Source organism: Leptidea sinapis, chromosome 10, assembly GCF_905404315.1.
Source record: "Leptidea sinapis chromosome 10, ilLepSina1.1, whole genome shotgun sequence".
Lineage (NCBI taxonomy): Eukaryota > Metazoa > Arthropoda > Insecta > Lepidoptera > Pieridae > Leptidea > Leptidea sinapis.
The window spans coordinates 5,738,682-5,761,226 of record NC_066274.1 but is presented as its reverse complement, the minus strand read 5'-3'; the positions used below and the strand labels follow the sequence as shown (position 1 = coordinate 5,761,226).

At 36.4% G+C, this 22,545-nt stretch overlaps 1 protein-coding gene across 3 annotated transcripts in view; it reads left to right on the top strand.

The window, feature by feature from the left end:
* Positions 1 to 22,545, top strand: part of LOC126966404 (dentin sialophosphoprotein) — a 30,918-nt gene continuing 8,373 nt past the window's right edge. Inside the window, exons 1-2 of one of the 3 annotated variants that reach the window (XM_050810413.1) lie at positions 1 to 133; positions 4,015 to 4,072. The gene's annotated coding sequence lies outside the window, so the exon portion shown is untranslated. Of the gene's footprint in view, positions 134 to 3,648; positions 3,766 to 4,014; positions 4,073 to 22,545 lie in introns of those variants that run through there. The other 2 variants (XM_050810412.1, XM_050810414.1) reach the window with 2 other exon arrangements.

Sequence of the window (22,545 nt, the reverse complement as noted above, 5' to 3'; positions counted from 1 at the left end):
AATGGCGGCATTTGCCGCTTCAATCGAACCGGCTAGTTGTGGCGCACGACTTTACATTCTATCATCAACCTTGCTGAGAGAAACTGCGCGCTTTTGGATCTGTTAAATCTTCTTCGCCTGGTTATTGCAGCAAGTAAGTTGTTTAATTCTTTTACCCTATACTTAAACACTTTTCCGACTATTTTCAGATTCTACAGTTCTTCAGCTCTGCAGTTCTTTTCAAGTTCAAATCTTCATCATACTTATTATGTTTTGTCTTTATCTTCCTTAACGACATTTTCAGTTAGTTCTTGGCCATAATGCTGTATGTTAGTCGCTAGAATGCAGCAGTACATAATATTCCATCTCGTTGATACAAATGATGAATGAAATAATAGTCTGGTTGTTAGTATTTTCTTGTAATAGGAATTAGATTTTTAGGTAGGTACCTACCATATTGCATAGCAATTTTTTATTTATAGATATGTCATTCGTTACAACACTGATGTCATTTTTATATATTTGAGCCCAAAAAGCTTATTGTTGTTGGTTTTCATGTTTCGCCTTATCCCCCTAGGAACGCCATAGGGTTAAGAAGGCCCAAAACAAGCCAAAACCTTATCTAGTTAGGATTTTTTTTTGCGCATTATAAAACTGATTCCAATTTGAAATTACCACATCCTCTAAAGTACAAATTATAATTACAGTTAACCCTTATATTATAATATACCCTAGAGTCTAATAATAACAGAGTATATAGGTGTAGGATTGGCGATAATGTTGACGCATAACAGAGTAGAAATGCCGAGGCGGCAACATCGCACTTTATCGAATACTGATGTGGGTTGGCCGCTAGCATAGAACTGCAGGCATTATTCCGCGCACTTGGCAACTACCAAGTGCCAACTGCCCCGTGCCAGCTTACATGATATGACGCATGGCACATATTAAAATGTGTGGCACTAGCATAAAATCAAAATTCTTATTCTGCTAATTTACCTTGCTTTACGGTATGGACATTTAATGGAGCTCCTACAACAAACGAGAATATCTTCACCCGCCAAATAATTCTGACTGAAAGAGAGGATAAAAGTAGGAAAATAATAATAGGTATATTGTGACTGCCATATTGGTGAAGAGATTTAAAGGGCTGCGTAAGTTACGACACGAACTATGAAAAATATGCAGTTGCAAAAATAATAAATCATTACTTACATCATTCTATGGACGAAAAAATATTATCATTTAATTTACAATATTCCATTCGGGCAAATTTAAATAAGAAATAAGTAGGAACATTAGCAAGGACATTACATTCCAAAGTGCCACACTTTCAATTTTCCCTAGATGGCGCTAAGACAAAATATAAGCATGTCGGCCTGTTACCAGCTTTCTTTCTTCAAATTTTCACATTTTATAATCATAAAGTCCGTTATAGACAGAACTATAACATAATATTATGTTGCTTTAAAGTGTATCAAAGCATAATATCAAATACTGTACGTATTATTATTTATTATCAGACGGACTTTTAATATACAGCTCTGTGAGGTCACACACAGCTCTATACAATATCTTGCTATTATAGAAAGGCATATTATATAGATGATAACAACTAATTAGTGAGAATTTATATCAAAGCTTAGCATAGCTAATGTCTGAGATCGCTTGCTATAGTATAATATAAAATAGCGCTATATATTTTTGTAGTGTCTGTGATGGTATGGGCTCCAACACGCATCTTAAAGACACGGGTTTATCTCTGAGACTACTTATCTTAAGCTTCTTTCTTTCATTTTTCTCTGTCTAAAAAGGGCGGCTTGTGTCATTTAAATACAGTACTTAAGTACTTTTACTGAAACGCGGATTGTGGAGTTTATATCCTAGGTACTTCGTAATTTATGCAAAATCACAATGAACGTTGCCATATCGTAATTGATGACTTACTAGGCTACTAGCTATACAATAAAACTCCCTCGCAACAGCGCGTTGTGATAATAATAACTCTGCAGCTACCTACTCCAATAATAATTTTTAACAGATTCGTTAGCCGTTTTTCAAAGCTAGGTAAGTAAGTACGCGCGGAGTAAAAAAACAGGGTTCTAATTAATATAAAGACAAAAATATTTGAACCGGTTAAAATACAAATAAAACACAACACGAATTGAAATGATATAATTTATATTTAAATGTTATAATGTCGACACAACCTCTAAAGCTAGTTAACCGTGATACACTACTGAGATAGTATATAATTGTTTGTTTTCCATTGCACGTTGGATAAACTGGTCGATGTAAACCGCCTGAGTCACAGCAGCATTGTACCCTGTATCATGATGTTCGAAACGGAAAATCCATGGAATATTTTGCATTGTACAGTTAGCCATAGAATTAGGAGATGGGCTTCAATTTATTGAATATAATATTAAGTATAAATTTAGTTTGTATTAAATAACATTTAAAGATAAGTGCGTGGTCTATTCTATTCAATGCTTAGATAAGATGATTACGGTTTTCGTCTACTATAATAATTTACAATTATGTAATATAATAAATAGTAAAGTAATTAATTAATATAATACGTAGGTAACCTATAATATATTATAACACATTAATGCTTTTTTTTTAAAGAAAAAGCTCATTTATTACTACGCTCCTTAGTCTGAATATAAAATTGAAATTAAATTGTGATGCGATTAGTGGATGAATAATATTATGTAATAGACATAAATATTATGTTTAAATACCTAGGTATGGCCTTAAGTGGTTACAGGTGTAGTTATAATTTAATATTATTTTGGAAAGCTACTCCCAGGATTGTAATGACACTACATCGATAATTATTCAAAGTACCTACATACAAATTATATTTCCAGCTGTATTTGTAGAACGTTAGCCGCTACAGCTGGGATTTCATTCGGCCGTCTTCGGTTCTTCTCGGAATTAATCGTTGCAACCTAGCCAGCGCTACTGTCGGTTTGGCGCACGATACACGTCACAAAGTACAAACTGATTTAAAATGAGCGGCAACGTCGCATGGTCCCAATAAATGTTATAAACGGAATTCATTCGCTTATATAAAAGTACTTACCTATCTAAGTATATGATATTTCAAATACATAATATATTTATGACTAAGCACATCTAATTTAATAAATAAATTAAGTAAGGACCTAGTATTAATTATTAGAATTTCATATTTTTTGTCAGGTTATAAAATGTTTACGATACGGAACACCGATTTAGTACTTAACACCTAATGTATTATTGTTGTTTTAATTCGCCTGCTTCCGTCTTCATATAATAATTGTAATAAAACACATGCCGTTACATCTCGATCCACAAAAAGTAGAACGCAAGAGAACATAGACATGCTACGTAATTTGACCTCGCTTTGATAAATAACAATGTCTGATTAAACCGGCGTACAGAGTAGTTATCACTTCACACGCTCTGTCAGCCCCAGCGGCGCTATCTCTAGCGTTGTTTCAGTCTAACGCGATAGCGTACCCAATTAACCTCTCTGTCACGCAGTTCATGCAATGCTTTTTAGCGTCCTTCCGTTTTCTCTCTGTATACATTACTCTGTTGGTTTTAGTTCAACATTATGCCACATTCTTTGTCGCTGCTATAGCGGCGGCCATTTTCTTCTCTCTCCTTCTGCCATATTATGATGTTAGTACCGCAGTTGCCACGATACGGGTTGCTTGTGTCGCATTTTTTTTTTACTTCTTCTATGTTCTCTTGTTGATTGCTAGGTGGGTTCCGGATAATATAGTTCAATAGGTACCTAATTTATTGTCTTATCTCATTATTGTTGCTTTATACCTTTTTTTTTTAGTTTGAACTTGTGGTTGAGATAGCATTGAAGAAGCAACGCGAACGTTTTATTCTCTTATGTTTAGTACCCAAACAAAATATTTTTTTATCTTTGGGGATTGACAAAATGTAATCATGCGTATCTGACGATCCTTGCGATCATAGTGACATCTGCCTACATAATTAATTATAATTTTTTTATTTTTTTTGTTTCAGGAGGAGTTTGCAAGAAGTATTTTTGGTAGACTCCCATCCCCCCCAAGCTTTGCAGCAGGTATGCAACTCATCAATTATTATTATTTGTTATGCACACGGTTCCGCCAACGTTTTGTGGATGTCAAACAGGTGGATTTTTACCCGACCGCCGCGCCAGGACTTTCTTTTTCTTTATACCTGTTATAAATAATTTTTTGATTACGTTCTGGGGCTGGGAAATGACTTCGTTTCTTAATTAGTATGGATGGGTACCCTAAATAAATTTAAAATATAAAAAAGTCAGTCTACATCTGTACTCCCCATGAACCTAAATTTCCATATTTTGATTTCATTTCATGTCTACTTAAAAGAAAATAAAATATCTTGATGATATGTTATATATATATACAACTATATACAGAATAATTCTCAAAATTAGGGATTTTTCAATGATTCCGCGTTTCGGTCTTCTTTCATTTTTTACATTGCTTTATCCACCGCGGCGCGAGACCCTTATTTCACCTTCCTATTTGGCGTTATTTCTACTCGTGATGATAATCTATCTCGTGTTCATGTGTTGCCGATTGCCGTGCGTGAGCGAGAGAGCTGATACGTTCATTAACCGTGACTTCTACGTCAGCTGGGTCGCCACGGCTGTTTCTCGTCCGCCATTTTGTTTTGCGTATGGCAGGTTTTATTTAGAGTTTAGACCTATTCTGCTTTTGCAATGGATTGTGTTAAATTACGTATCACTTTTCTAGGTTGGTAGGTATATGGTAGGTATTTTTATCGGATATGAAATAAGTGCATAAAGAGATATTATAGCAAGTATTATAAGTTTTATACTGTCTCGGGTCTACCAATGTTGTTTTCTAAGGGTTTTTTAAAAAGGTATTTAAATAGATAAGAGAATTCGATGTGAAATTTTGAAACGAATACGTAGGTATCTATAAATGCTTCCAAATAAATAACATTTTATTTATGTAAAAATGTTTATGGTTCATAATAATTATCAACCCGTTATTACGTTGGTATCACTTTAACCATCGGTGGTAGGTATGCTGTCGATTACTTATGTAGGAAAGTAGGTAGAACTTTAATAAACTTAATCAATGCCTTGGCTGTTTCGTTATTATCGTATGTATCGTATAATATAGGTATCTTGAAATCCTTTCACTTAAATGTAAATTGCATTTTTTTCCAGAACATAAACAAACTTTTTGATCCGTATAGGTACCAGAAGCCTTATCATACGAAATCCATGATCAAGTGTATTGTTGTCATCTTTAACATTTCATAAGATAGTAGTAGGCGTATAAAAAGAATAATTTGTAAAAAAAAAGAATCGTTTTCAAAGAATTATCATACAATCTCCCCACTTCCCAACGCAATATTAATCCTGTAACCATCAATTGCCATGCAATTGTACTAAAATTCAGCATCTTTACTAATATCTAACCCAGTAATTGCTTACATCAACAATTCCTAAATAAATTTCTAAAATCACTTCCTAAAAGTGGGTTTATAAAACTCACTTTTGGGCGAAAGTATCACTGAGAGAATCTCTCGCAGAATGTACTTCTCTTTTCACTTGAGTCAAATCAATACGGTCAACAGACTAGACGTAACGAATGAAATAGAACCTTATAAAATACCTACCAAAGTCCAGAGTGTAGAGACTTTATTTGAGCAGGGAACACATTTCAGTCCAGTACCATTCCAACTCTCCTGTTATGTACATTGGATCCTTACACTATATTTTTCAATGCTTCTCTGGTTTTGCATGAAAGTACTTAAGAGGCATAAATATTATCAAAAAAACTATTCGCATTAAATTGATTTTTAAATGTAAATTTAAAAATAACTTACTACTTACGTACTGTTTATGCGTTTATGCTTATGCTCCTATAATGTAATTATTAAAAAAATAAGTATTAATGTTTTTAGAATCGACTTATGATTACATTTACGAGTCGTTCTTGCTTAGTGTAATAGGTCTTGTTTACATTGTCGATGTAGGTAGGTATAGTTCAAATTCAAACAACATGGCGATATGCACTTAGGTTTAACAGATAAAGGCTGCAATTTTAACCTTTAACTAGATTTATATTTGACTGCTGTAAGATATTTATCATATATATCAATATATTTATTATTTGATATTTTTTTGAAATTGTTAAGTATCTTTTTGAATATACTATATATTATGTCTACTGCGTCAAAAATATTCAGATCCGTATCCCACAAACCGTCTTAGTTGATAATCCATGACCAAGTGTATTTATTGTAGAGATGAAACGGATAGCAGTTTGGCCGGATACCGGATACCGGATATTCGGCCAACCATGTGGCCGAATAGCCGAATATCCGGCGGACCTTAGCCGTTTGTTGTATCGCACACACAAACACAGACTTGCGTAGGCGGCGCGCGAACTATCGAGTAGACTCGGTTAGATTCGGTTCTTTTCGTTAATGAGCGAAGTTAGCAACCTCTCAATGCAGAGAAATTAATATTTATCCACCATAATTTGCCTTTAGTGCAGTATGAGTACTAATTAATTATTTTTTTTCTATTACATTCATTTACTATTGAGTGTGATTAAAAATTTTACAACTAAAACTAATTATATTTCTTAAGTGATACTACAACTTACTAAATAAAGCAAATAATTACTTAAAAATATATGTTTTTATACAGATTTTTTTTTATTCGGCCTGATGCCTATCCGGCCGAATAGTAGGAAGTTATCCGGTATTCGGCCGGATAGTATTAAGGCCGCCGGATAGGCCGCATACCGGATAGTTACCGGATATGCGTTTCATCTCTAATTTATTGTACTCTTTTAGGCACTATGGTTACCAAAAGTTCTTCAAACGATCTTAAACAATTTTTGATTTGCAAAATTATAAACTAGCGGACCCGACAGACGTTCTGATATAAAAAAAACTCTTGCGCATGGAATTTCTTTAAATCGTCATAATTTAATTTCTACCAAATTTCAAGTCTCTACGCCTTATGGTTCCAAAGATATCGTGATGAGTGACTATATATCTCATGTACGTTCAAGTTTATGTACGCACTTACTTCTGTAGGTTTTTATAACTGATTTCCAGTAACCTTTACCCTGCCGATTGCTCGGCATGCTGATTCCTACTGTGAGTTGTAATCGAATTCACCCAAAAGGTTAATATTTAGTACCTTCTTGTATTATATTTGTTTTGCTTTTACTAATTACGGTTAATCATCCATCAAACATCGACAGTATAATATAGCCTGACAAATATGTACATAGGAATGTCTTTTTGAGCCGAATATTGTGAAATGTCTCGGCCATTTTACAATTGCCTCATCCCATGCATTCACTTCACACATTTTCATTGTTCGCTGTTACCATTTTTTCAATGCAATGCATTCATAAGTTTGAAGTCGGGTAATCTCAATGCGTCCGAAGAAGAAAGTTTTTGAGTACCCTTTGAGAATGATTCTACCGTAAAGCCGAGTACACCTATTGACAGTATAAATCCTGCGCTTCTTAAAAGTCTTCATTCTAGTGTACTTTACAGCAAAGTAAGAAGAAACCTCTACGCCTATATATCTAATTAATTACCTTCTGTTTCCAAATTTTGTCGAGCATTATTCACACGAAGTGAGTACATCAGATATGCAGATTTAAGTACTATAATCCCATGCATATTCAAAAACCCGCGAAGTAGACAAACCAAAAGAGTTCTGTTATTCTACTTCTGTAAATGTCGTGTAAAGACCCGTGTCTTTTATCACTACGCCGGCCATGTTTGGGGTGAAGGTCAAGAACCTGGTCTCCGCTGACCGGCTCAACTACCTCGGGGCTAGGCACAGCTGGTCCTGTTTTGTGTTAAGGTTAATATAATTTCTCTTAACTCTGCAACTTCTATATTTTGTTTTTCTTATAGAATTATTTATTATACTCTGTTAAAAAGCTAAAATTTTTTGAGTTATCGTTAACATCTTTAATCTCTTGAATAATCTATCACATTGTATCTTCTCACGTCAGTCTGACTTCATTCTGAAATGTTACTATTATAACTGATTCCGTAATTACATTGTGTTAAATTGTAAATATGATTGAAAAATTTTGCTGGTTAGGTGTGTTAGTAAAGTTGGCTTATAATATCGTTTATCAAAATAGTCAGCTGATTTGCCATATCTTTTCTTTTAAGGATTCGTTGATTTCGCTTAGAATCATTATTTATTGATGCTTTAAAATTATCTTTTAATGTAAAAGTTTCTGGGTTTGTATGTTGATTTAATGGATTTAGCTGAAAATTTCCATTCATTTTCTAGATTATTATTATTAGTACCTGGATTATTTTTATAGTGTCAAAAGCGAATATTTTTGTTACAATGTGTGATCGCGATCGAACATTAATGTTAGTCAATTTAGTCATAGACATACAACATCCTAGCGTATAAAAATTCAATGCGTGCAAGAGAGAAAAATATCTTTAACGGAGAATGAGCAAGATAGAAAAGGAAAGCGAATCTATTGATACTGTAAGTTACTGGCTAACGTACACATTGACAATTATGATTGGTCACGCATTATCGGGCTGTCAAGTCGTATATACGCTAGTAACAGGCTTGTATATTCTAATTCCATTCCAGTTTATGCATTAAATTGATAATTTTTTTTTTATTCACACTATTATTAATTTATATTTATTGAAATTTTAAACACTATTCTTAATTTAAATTTATTAAAATTTATTTTCTATTTTTTAGTTCGGTTTTCTATAAAAAGCGTGTTTTTTAGTTTTTTTAAACTATTATTTTATATATATATCAAAAAATTCTAGAGCTTTTTTAATAGATCAGTGTTATTTAAAACTATTTAAGTTGGTTTATAATTATGTCCAACACTCATTAAAATGTATGTTCATTCATTTTATTCAATTTGAACGGTGGCTTTAGACTGAAGTGCTTTAGAGGCATCGATAGTGCGTAGGATCTTGCTATGATATGGATATCGAGGTTCTTGGATTCTTGGATATCGTTATCCATATTGTTGAAATCATAATTTTGCACGGCGGCCATCTTGGATTTCAAAAAATTTCCCAAATTCGTTCTCTGCACCCTCGAGAACCTCGGATACGATATCCATATTGTTGAAATCATAATTTTGCACAGCGGCCATCTTGGATTTAAAAAATGATCCCAAATTCGTTCTTTGTATCCTCGATAACCTCGGATACGATATCCATATTGTTGAAATCATAATTTTGCACGGCGGCCATCTTGGATTTCAAAAATGATTCCAAATTCGTTCTTTGTATCCTCGAGAACCTCCGATACGATATGCATATTGTTGTTATCATAATTTTGCGAGGCGGCTATCTTGGATTTCAAAAATGATTCCAAATTCGTTTTCTGCACCCTCGAGAACGTCGGATACGATATCCATATTGTTAAAATCATAATTTTGCACGGCGGCCATCTTGGATTTCAAAAATTATTCCAAATTCGTTCTCTGCACCCTAGAAAACCTCGGATATAGCTGGGAAAGGCGCCTCTATCCTTTTTACTTACACTACAAAAAAATTTGCAACAATAATTAAATACGTGATGTTTTTATTAAACTCTTAATGTATATTTTATTTCTTCTTTTTTTATTACATTTAATCTAGTATTTCTGACAATTTACTGATTTAGGGAAATGTCTATTCAAGTGCAACATTATTTGGCTGTCTGTGTGCGTGTTGGCGAGTGTAAGTACGTGACGCTCACGCACACATTAATTATGATGGTACTTCTATATTGACAGGAACTATGAATGAAACCATCGTTCTGAGCGTTATTATTCTATGGTTTTAATTACAAGCGCGACGCGAAGTAAAGTTATTCCAAATCTAAAACGTTTTTCTTTATCTTGCCTTTGTCATCACAGAATAAGATGACAGGGAGAAGTAATTTTAAACTTGGAGTAACTTTACATTTTGCTTTGAAATCATCGCATAATAAATATAACAATTTTAACCTTAGACTTGGGGACTAAAATAAAAGAAATCTCGAGCCGTTTTTACACAATTGTCCCTTTATCCCAACTAATTATTTCCATTGTAAAGCTTGTCTTGCGTTTAGAATCAAATTTCAAAATTTCGCAGACTGGCCTCGGCTAAACTCTTGCCGAATATACCAGTAGTCGTAGATCAAATATTTGTTAGATTTCTGAGTAGTATTTATTATCCATACTTTCCTTTCTAATTTGGTAATATGAGAATATGAGTTAGTTTGTTTCTTAGCTTGTTACGCTTCATGTCATAACCTCTCAACGGATCATCGTGTACAGAAAATGACAAAAGAGTTTATAAATATAACGAAATTTTTAAATTGTTTCCGGGGGAGCTCGAAACGAGTTTTAGGGCATGTCCAAATATAATGAAAGAAAGTTATGAATCGTTTCCAAGATGGCAGAAAATGAATTCGTGATCAATTTTGTAAATCTAAGATGGCACAATTTCATTCTTTGTACACCTGCCACGGTACATCAAATTCAGTTCGAGACCAATCATAACAGTTATAGCTATATTTTTATTTTATTAAAAAAATATAGAAAACAGAACACTTTATGGGTGATTACTGTGTGTTTTGCATTATTTCTTTCAATTTCCTGGGTAAAAATAGAAGCACGTGTCAGCGTTTAGTGTTGCTAAACAGGACCATGATCCCAGATTAGCCGGTTCAACAGTCATAATAAATGTACCTATTTGTTGAAAACTTGTTTGTATGCATAAATCTGCTGCAAGAATGCTCGTACTTGCAGCAAAGTAAAGCAAAATATTACTTTAAGTTTAAAACTGGTTCTACTCCGTACTTTCGCGTGGGATAAAGAGTCTTATCATTGGCTGCGGTTTCTTTCTGACTTAAGCGGAGAGTTCTGAATGAAACGCACTGCTTTTAAATTCAATTTAGACTCGGCAGAAAGAGTAGCTTTGGTTCGGGTCGGCTCGGCAAATCGCGACGTTGTCGGAATGATTACTGCTGACGTTACTCGTGCTACACTAGCGCCTGTTGCGGAATTTGCAGTAAACGAAATACTGCAAAAATTTACGTCAGCAAGAGAAGCTTGAACCTTGAAAATATTTGGCAAAAACGCAGATTTGCATATTAAGGTAGATTATTTTTCGCTAGCAAGATATTTTTTTTTATTATTGAATGATAAACTTGCATGTTTATTTATTGTGACAGCTCAGGCATAGCTCCTTCCAGATACTAGTATAGTATGTGCTGTAGAGAACACACATAATAAAATTACTTCCAATTTCTTTCTTCAATTCCAACATGCGACATGTTTTTGGAATAAAGATTTATCCCTATATATAATGATCTGTTATAATTTTTTAGTCCGATAGTTATACATTACTGTGGAGATCAGTCACTATTTTATCACAGATAAAATTGGAAGATTCTATCAGGTGAAGTTATTTTCCATTACAAGGTTTTAGTTTTAGCGCCATCTATCGGTATGACCTTAAGTGTATCTGGAACAATATAGCTCGCGCAGATGGCGTAACATGACGTGCTACATATGTTACCCACCTTAAACATTGCTTCAGTCCATATAAACCTAATAATTTCGTCATCCTAACTTCTACTTGAGTATGCATTTTATCAGTAACACGAAAAACCTTGAAGTTAGAATTTTCACATTAATAAGTGCACTGGTTTATGTAATCATTCTTTTATTTTCCGGTTCAAAGAAAACTGACGTCATACGAGGGCGGCACTGAAAATTTCGGGAATCAAGGAAGTGACACAACATTACTATTTAAAAATGTATTTATTGCTTTTCGAAGTATTCTCCGCGAAATTTGACACATTTTTCCAAACGGTGGAACCAATCATTGCAAGCAACCATTCCATTCGGAAGTTGGGGTCTCCAAAATGGCCGTTTTGTAGGCGTCCACAGCTGCTTAAGGTGATGAAAATCTCCTACCACGCAATTTATTCTTTATTTTAGGGAAGTATAGAAATCATAAGGGCTTAGGTTGGGACTGTACGGCGGATGGTCTAATAATTCTATGTTTTCTTGCTCTAAAAACTCTTTTGTTCTGTGCGCGGTGTGAGAACTCGCATTGTCGTGATGGAGGATGATGCGGCGGCTGCAGTTCTCTTTACGGAGTTAAGAAACCACCTGTGGCAAACAAATGCTAGCATACCATTATGCATTAACCGTTCTTTGTCCCTCAAGAGGAATAGTCGCAACATGGCCGGTTTTGGAGACAAACGTGACCACTATTTTTTTTGCAACACTCCGTGAACGAACAATTTTTGTTGGCTTTAACTCATTTTCGAACACCCAAACTCGTGACTGGTTTTTTGTTTCGGGTTAGTACGCGTATATCCAGGATTCGTCACCTGATACGATGTTGTATACAGCATTTGAGGATCCTGCGTGGAATCTTTAGAGAGTTCTGACGCACCAAGTAACGCGAGCCGCTTTTTGCTCTTCACAGAGCAAATGCGGTATCCATCGGGAAAACAACTTTTTACACCTAATTGTTCATGCAAGATTATTTGTATTTGACTCATGCCAATGTCTAAATTTGTCTGAATTTCGCGGTATGTCACATGTCGATTTTCCTCAATCAGCTTACACACAGCATCAACGTTTTCTTTGGTGGCTGCAGTTTTTGGACGACCTTGACGGGGATCATCACTGACCTTGCACGTCTTTTAGTGCAGCCCTCGTATTTAGGATCTCTAACTATTCTACATAGCCTGATCTTTTTTTGTAATTTAACACTAATACGTAGTAAACTACTGATAATACCATATAGAGCTGTAAAACTGTTTTCCACTATATAGGTTGTATCTGCGGCTTCGCTCGTGTTGATATCCGTTAAATGTTGAATACCATTTAAATGAAAATCAATTATTTGAATGCTATTTTCTGACTAGGATTTCAAAAGCATTTTCCTAAAATTATATTTCTAATCGAATTTTATTATCTTACCTTTTTTCTAATTTGCTTATTGGAATAATACATCTCAATCAATAATATAAATATATTACAGAAAAATTTAATGATTGAAATAAAATAAAATTGATTGAGCGCTTATTAATCAAGTATAATTAAATATGTATTCAATGGAATAGCTTAAATATGCAGAAATATTGTAAATAATGTATTTGACATCTTTAATATTTTCTTTGATAAACGCGAGTGTTAACCATTTTTTTACATTTCTCACAGTGTTTTATTAAACGTATTTTTTAATTGTACTTGATACGATGGATAATAGATGGCGTTAAATTCGTAACTAGAAAATGTTTATTTAACCCTTAAGTAGGCGCGTGGGGTCATTTACACCGCAACGCATGCTTAAAGGAAGAACTTTTTTATTTTTTATGCTACCCTCATTATTTTTTAGCTACCATCATAGTTGCATATATACTTCGTATTCTAGTCTTAAGCAGCTGTTTTGTGTAGTTGAGTCGAAAGAGAACTTTTGAAGTGTAAATGACCCCACGGCGCCGCTTACGTATTTAAAAACTCGGGTTAGTATTATTTATTTTTCTAATATTTTGTTTTTTATTTGATGTAATATAATAATATTTTATATTTTTATATATAATTATAAACAATAGTTTATATTTTTGTTTCTATTGTTGGACATTTCTCATTCATCATAATCATTTATATTTTTCTAGGATAGATTTATAGCGTCTTCATTAATGTCATAGATAATATGTATGAAGGTACTGTAACATTTACTTTTGTGAACTTGGTTTAATTTTAAGTTTACTGTATATAGTACCGCTAGCTTTAAGATTCTCACGGCAAGACCAGATGTTTTATTGCTTCTTTCTTCGGGTAGTTCCTACTTCCTAGAAAACAATAGTTTATTGTAGAGTAAGCGTTTCCTTGTCCAATTTTATATTACTTTAGCGTAATTTAGCATAATGACATCTTTGAAAAGATCTCATATTTGTCCAAGATTAAAAGACCGAAAAACCAAAAATACATGCTCTAAATGTTCTAACTAAGTGTGCAGTGACCACATGAACATAGTGTGCGAAAAATGTTTCTGAAGAAACTAGTCTTTAAATAATTCTAGTTATATTCCAGGTATTTGTTTTTTTTATTACTAAGAATGTTTTTTATTTAAGTTTAAGCATAATGTCATTACTAGTAGTAGTCTGATTTGCATATATTTTGTGTTTTATTTACGTAAACAAATAGGTGGAGTGTATAGCACCCCACGCGCCTACTTATGTATTTTTCTAACGCGCCTACTTAAGAGTTAAATAGCCCATACCTCAATAATAAATTTTCTGTGGGTACAGTAGTGACCCCGCCAAGTCGAGCAAATAAACAAGCGGCACGGCGGTACCATCCTTTTCTCGAAGCAGTTCAGGCCATTTTCGACCTCCTATAACTTCCTTGTGAATAAAACTAGAAGCCTGAATTTTCTGCCTGAAGGCTGAGCCAAGCAGGCATTGTATAAACACGGTATATTTCAAATTTCATTCAATTTGAACCAGTAGTTTAAGAATACAGACAACAGAGCTGTTTAAGCTGATTCCTGCCGCCGAATTCCACCTTCGCACGACACGCCACAAGTTAGGATATCATCCTCACCATCTGGATGTGTGGCGGTCCTCCACAGTGCGGTTTTCAAGGAGCTTTCTTCCACGTACTACAAAGCTGTGGAATGAGCTTCCTTGTGCGGTGTTTCCGGGACGATACGACATGGGTACCTTGAAAAAAAGCGCGTACACCTTCCTTAAAGGCCGGCAACGCTCCTGTGATTCCTCTGGTGTTGCAGAGAAAACTTATATGTAGATGAAGCTGAAATAATAGTACCGGAAATGTAAAAGATGAAGACTAGCTACTACTATAAGGAAAGCTCATAAGACAGAGAGTGGACTATAACAAAATTTGTTGATGGTATTCAAGAAGTAAAAGGTACCGTAAAGGAAAAAAGCAGGACTTATCTACATAAAGAAATGAGATGCCATCAAAAACATCTTTGTAGGGTTACGGTAAGAACTGATTTGCGAGACTTGGTCTTTTTACAAGTGATATTTTTGATGGCATCTTGTTTCTTTTTGTAGATAGTCCTAATTTTTTTCTTTCCGGTACCTGCTACTGATAGGTCAGGAACGTGTGACGCAAGTCCCACCCCTCGATAGTACAACTAAAACTCTAGTTGGGAACATTAGTGACTAAATTTGCTTAGTGTGTGTGCGTGTTTTGTATATCTGAGGGGAATCGTGGAGTCAGGATATTAGGGACCCCGACATCTCGGACTGGGTCTGGGGAACGATACCGCCTAAAAAACCGCCTCTTTTCTTCCCTCGTTGTTCCCCCAGGGATTGCCGTTAATCATTTCATCACGGCTAAGGACATTACTCTTAGCGGCAACTTCCACTTTCTCCCTCTAGACTGCCGCTGTCATAGCCGTGCGACAAAATTGTCTAGGGATCGGAGATTAACTAAATAAGTAAGATACGTGAGGCAGTGAGGCAGTGCAAGGCAGGATTTACTTGTTTCCAATTTGTATTGAACTTATAGGAAATGAGTAAAATCCAAAGAGAATAACATACTTCTTCACTAGTAAGTAACTAACTATTTACATACTATTTTTTTGTAGCTATGTAACTAAAGTATATAATTGTCCCTTTATTCATCTTTCCAATACAGTCAGAATATTCATTCACCTGATGTAGCTGTATTAGCAGAAAACAGGAGTTCTCTCGGGCATGCGTCAAATGTAAGGATGTAAACATCAACGAACTTAAAAACAGGATACACATTCCTTCAAGTCCCTCAAAATAATTATGGCTGAGACGAAATCGAAGCGCATTGACAAAATTTGCGAGAGACTTGTGCGCCTTTCCCCGGGAAGCCTGCCATTCCATCACTTCACAAGGAGGATACGTAATGGTGAAAGCTGATCTCTCGGTCTCCATTTTTGCGTCAAACTTAATTCTGGGCTTGACGCAAGGCTGTGTTTTATCCCCTACGCTGTTTCGTCTGCATACCAATAATACGCTGCAAATCAGCGGCATTCATTGTCATGCAGACGGCACGGATATGCGTGAATGGCATCGACGAGACCAGGACATTCCTGTATCTGAAATCAAGATTTTGCTATACCTCTTCTCGGAATGGGATCGACTTTGATATGTTTCCTGCTAAAAAGTCCCCTTGTGTTTGTCCCGTACCCCCCTAGATTTGAGAACACTCCCCTAACTGCCACTGCCTTTATTTGGTGTACTTGATGTGGAGCGACGTTCAGTTCTGTGGTCACTTGGAAGAGAGCCAAATGTCCTTAATAATTTGCCTTGGTGTGCTCCGTATAGCGAGACAGCACTTCACTTCAAGCCACCGCCTGCAGCCTAGAGCGCAAGTACAGCCTCGTGTGGAGTAGATAGTGTTCTCAGCTCTGCGCATAGGCTCCACAGTACTAGCCATTTAACCGCATACAACAAAGAATGGATCGAGTCATCAACGAACCGACCGGCTTTATTTTTTGGCGTTGCGAATATCTTCAAGATTCTGCATCTCATAACTCATAAACCAGCAGCCCATATGCTATGAACTTCCAATTGTATCAAGTAGATGTCTGTCGCTCCACGCCTGCGCGTTTCTCGAAACCTTTTACGTGGCAATGCCTCTGCTGCCGTCTGACTTAGGAACTCTAAAGTCTATTATATCCCAAAGGCTGGCAAAGCATCTCTAGACGTTGGTACTACTGATGTCCATGGACGGCTGGTTTTTTGTTTTTCATCAGGTGAGCCATCTGACCGTTTACCCTCTTTATCTACGGCAAGAGGCTCACGTGACAGGGAGTGGTGAGGCAACTCCGACACAGTAAACTAAATTCAAACATTTATGACGGCACTGCAGGATCGATCGGCGTGGAGATCTTTGGGGGAGGCTCAGCATGAGCGTCTTCCGGCTGATGATGATGATTATGAGACGGCTTACGTGTTTGAACTTAACTTAACTGAAGCTAGCTGAAGTATATAAATAGAATTTGTTTTTTTTTAGGAATTGATGAAGTTCTATATAACAAATCGTATTTGAAGCACCTCTGTATTTTTAAGGCTTTAGATCACATTAAACTCTAAGACCATAATTTTTAAAAACTCTTTAAAGCTGTCTTTATAGACTATAAATATATAGACAGGTATCCACCAAGCTGAGCCAAACGCTACAGTTTTGCAATTTAGAGATCGATTTTGAAGGAGCGCCACTCCTTTAGGCCTGTTGAAACGGGCGTTCATTGCTTGTTGGAGCGGCTGTGATTGGCCAGCAATTTAGCATGAACTAGCTGGTGACCTCGACCGGTGCGCTTCGCTTCACCTGAATAATTTATCTCATAGAATTATTCATGCAGAAATAAAATTTGAAATTAATAAATATTAGGGTTTCGAATGGAAATAAAAACTATCCTAAGTATCAAGTTGGATCAAACTGCAACCGGTGTGCAAAATGTGATTAAAATCTCTTCAGTAAAATCTTCACGAAATTTGTATAATATATACTTAAAGATATTTATTTCATTATTTTTTAAGGCGCTATAGTCCTAAAAAGTAACATTTTTAAAAATCTACTTAAAATACTTCTACAAATGCTACGGTTCCAATTTTTTGACATATTTATCTTCATTTCTTTATCTAAATTATCGCTGTTTCGAAAACACGATTACGAAAAAAAATCTCGATAGATTTATTTTTTGAAAAATAGTGTTTTTTATTTGAATTGTTTATATTATCATAAAACTATGATAGCTATAAACACAAAACTTATTTTATTCGATAGTTAATTAGTATTTATAAGTTTTCACTGTGGGATTTATCAATACGCTTTATGAATTATTTTATATTAATTTTTTTCGTAATAAACCAAACGCGACGCCTTGGTTGCATGCTCGCTCAAGCCAGCAGTACGCCCGTGACCACTGTCAAGGAAGGTACTGTGTTCGTGTCTCTCGGGCTCACATTACGTAAGATTTTAGCAAACAAGTACAAAGCGGGAATCATAGTAAAAAAATAATGATGATGCGACAGCGTATTTGTTGAAATATATAGGTAAATGTAAGTCGGAAAGTACTAAAATAAAATTTACGTAATATTATTATTATTATTAGCTGTAAGGAATCATAAATAAATAAAATAAATAAAAATAAATAAATATTATGCCACGCGGGATTTTTGTATATTATATGTACTTTAGGGAAGTTAGATAAATCAAAGATGACCGCCGCACAAAATTATGATTTCAGCAATATGGATATCGTGTCCGAGGTTCTCGAGGGTGCAGATATCGTTTTTGTGATCATTTTTGAAATCCAAGATGGCCGCCGCACAAAATGATGATTTCAGCAATATGGATATCGTGTCCGAGGTTCTCGAGGGTGCAGATAACAATTTTGTGATCATTTTTGAAATCCAAGATGGCCGCCTTAATTATGATTTCAGAGATATGGATATCGTATCCGAGGTTCTCGACGGTGCAGAGAACGATTTTGGGATCATTTTTGAAATCCAAGATGGCCGCCGCACAAAATGATGATTTCAGCAATATGGATATCGTGTCCGAGGTTCTCGAGGGTGCAGAGAACGATTTTGGGATCATTTTTAAAATCAAAGATGGCCGCCGCACAAAATTATGATTTCAGCAATATGGATATTATGTCCGAGGTTCTCGAGGGTGCAGAGAACGATTCTGTGATCATTTTTGAATTCAAAGATGGCCGCCGCTCATAATTATGATTTCAGCAATATGGATATCGTGTCCGAGGTTCTTGAGGGTGCAGATATCGATTTTGTGATCATTTTTGAAATCCAAGATGGCCGCCGCACAAAATGATGATTTCAGCAATATGGATATCGTGTCCGAGGTTCTCGAGGGTGCAGAGAACGATTCTGTGATCATTTTTGAACTCAAAGATGGCCGCCGCTCATAATTATGATTTCAGCAATATGGATATCGTATCCGAGGTTCTCGACGGTGCAGAGAACGATTTTGGGATCATTTTTGAAATCCAAGATGGCCGCCGCACATAATTATGATTTCAGCAATATGGATATCGTGTCCGAGGTTCTCGAGGGTGCAGAGAACGATTGTGTGATCATATTTGAAATCCAAGATGGCCGCCGCGCAAATTTATGATTTCAGCAATATGGATATCGTGTCCGAGGTTCTCGAGGGTGCAGAGAACGATTTGGGATCATTTTTGAAATCCAAGATGGCCGCCTTAATTATGATTTCAGAGATATGGATATCGTGTCCGAGGTTCTCGAGGGTGCCGATAACGATTTTGTGATCATTTTTGAAATACAAGATGGCCGCCGCACAAAATTATGATTTCAGCAATATGGATATCGTGTCCGAGGTTCTCGAGGGTGCAGAGAACGATTCTGTGATCATTTTTGAATTCAAAGATGGCCGCCGCTCATAATTATGATATCAGCAATTTGGATATCGTGTCCGAGGTTCTCGAGGGTGCAAAGAACGATTGTGTGATCATATTTGAAATCCAAGATGGCCGCCGCACAAAATTATGATTTCATCAATATCGATATCGTGTCCGATGTACTCGAGGGTGCAGAGAACGATTTTTGGATCATTTTTGTAATCCAAGATGGCCGCTGCGCAAAATTATGATTTCAGCAATATGGATATCGTGTCCGAGGTTCTCGAGGGTGCAGAAAACGATTCTGTGATCATTTTTGAATTCAAAGATGGCGGCCGCTCATAATTATGATTTCAGCAATATGGATATCGTGTCCGACGTTCTCGAGGGTGCAGAAAACGATTCTGTGATCATTTTTGAATTCAAAGATGGCCGCCGCACAAAATTATGATTTTAGCAATATGGATATCGTGTCCGAGGTTCTCGAGGGTGCAGAGAACGAATTTGGGATCATTTTTGAAATCCAAGATGGCCGCCTTAATTATGATTTCAGAGATATGGATATCGTGTCCGAGGTTCTCGAGGGTGCCGATAACGATTTTGTGATCATTTTTGAATTCAAAGATGGCGGCCGCTCATAATTATGATTTCAGCAATATGGATATCGTGTCCGAGGTTCTCGAGGGTGCAGAGAACGATTGTGTGATCATATTTGAAATCCAAGATGGCCGCCGCACAAAATTATGATTTCAGCAATATGGATATCGTGTCCGAGGTTCTCGAGGGTGCAGAGAACGATTGTGTGATCATATTTGAAATCCAAGATAGCCGCCGCACAAAATTATGATTTCAGCAAAATAGATATCGTGTCCGAGGTTGAGAACGATTGTGTGATCATATTTGAAATCCAAGATGGCCGCAATCGTTCACTGCACTCTCGAGAACCTCGGACACGATATCCATATTGCTGAAATCATAATTTTGTGCGGCGGCCATCTTGGATTTCAAATATGATCACACAATCGTTCTCTGCACCCTCGAGAACCTCGGACACGATATCCATATTGCTGAAATCATAATTATGAGCGGCCGCCATCTTTGAATTCAAAAATGATCACAGAATCGTTTTCTGCACCCTCGAGAACCTCGGACACGATATCCATATTGCTGAAATCATAATTTTGCGCGGCGGCCATCATGGATTTCAAAAATGATCCCAAATTCGTTCTCTGCACCCTCGAGAACCTCGGACACGATATCCATATTGCTGAAATCATAATTTTGTTCGGCGGCCATCTTGGATTTCAAAAATGATCACAAAATCGTTCTCTGCACCCTCGAGAACCTCGGACACGATATCCATATTGCTGAAATCATAATTATGAGCGGCCGCCATCTTTGAATTCAAAAATGATCACAGAATCGTTCTCTGCACCCTCGAGAACCTCGGACACGATATCCATATTGCTGAAATCATAATTTTGTGCGGCGGCCATCTTGGATTTCAAAAATGATCCCAAAATCGTTCTCTGCACCGTCGAGAACCTCGGATACGATATCCATATTGCTGAAATCATAATTATGAGCGGCGGCCATCTTTGAATTCAAAAATGATCACAGAATCGTTCCCTGCACCCTCGAGAACCTCGGACACGATATCCATATTTCTGAAATCATAATTATGAGCGGCGGCCATCTTTGAATTCAAAAATGATCACAGAATCGTTCTCTGCACCCTCGAGAACCTCGGACACGATATCCATATTGCTGAAATCATAATTTTGTGCGGCGGCCATCTTGGATTTCAAAAATGATCACAAAATCGTTATCGGCACCCTCGAGAACCTCGGACACGATATCCATATTGCTGAAATCATAATTAAGTGCGGCGGCCATCTTGGATTTCAAAAATGATCCCAAATTCGTTCTCTGCACCCTCGAGAACCTCGGACACGATATCCATATTGCTGAAATCATAATTTTGTGCGGCGGCCATCTTGGATTTCAAATATGATCACAAATCGTTCTCTGCACCCTCGAGAACCTCGGACACGATATCCATATTGCTGAAATCATAATTATGAGCGGCGGCCATCTTTGAATTCAAAAATGATCCCAAATTCGTTCTCTGCACCCTCGAGAACCTCGGACACGATATCCAAATTGCTGATATCATAATTATGAGCGGCGGCCATCTTTGAATTCAAAAATGATCACAGAATCGTTCTCTGCACCCTCGAGAACCTCGGACACGATATCCATATTGCTGAAATCATAATTTTGTGCGGCGGCCATCTTGGATTTCAAAAATGATCACAAAATCGTTATCGGCACCCTCGAGAACCTCGGACACGATATCCATATTGCTGAAATCATAATTAAGTGCGGCGGCCATCTTGGATTTCAAAAATGATCCCAAATTCGTTCTCTGCACCCTCGAGAACCTCGGACACGATATCCATATTGCTGAAATCATAATTTTGTGCGGCGGCCATCTTGGATTTCAAATATGATCACAAATCGTTCTCTGCACCCTCGAGAACCTCGGACACGATATCCATATTGCTGAAATCATAATTATGAGCGGCGGCCATCTTTGAATTCAAAAATGATCCCAAATTCGTTCTCTGCACCCTCGAGAACCTCGGATACGATACCCATATTGTTGAAATCATAATTTTTCGCGGCGGCCGTCTTGGATTTCAAAAATAATCCCAAATTAGTTCTCTGCACCTTCGAGAATCTCGGATACGATATCCATAATGTTGAAATCATAATTTTGCGCGTAATATAACATTTCTCTCATACGTCGATAAAAAAGATTTACTTCAAAAATGCATAAAAAATATTATCACAGTAATTCCGTACTGTAGCACAACTGTAAGTTTTAAAAAATATTACGCGGTCTGTCTGGGTCGGCGGTCGTTGATCCGCATCGCTCGGTTCGTTCTCAGCCATGCCCGATGCCCGTGTCCATGCGTACCTATCGAATCTAACGTTCGCGCAATTTTTACCTAAAGTGTTGGGAAAACCTCGCCTTAAAGATATTCTTTATTTTAGTAACAATAATACACTAGTATAGTATTGTTTGTTTTTATTCACACCATATTATTACGATAAATAATATTTCCATAATATGTA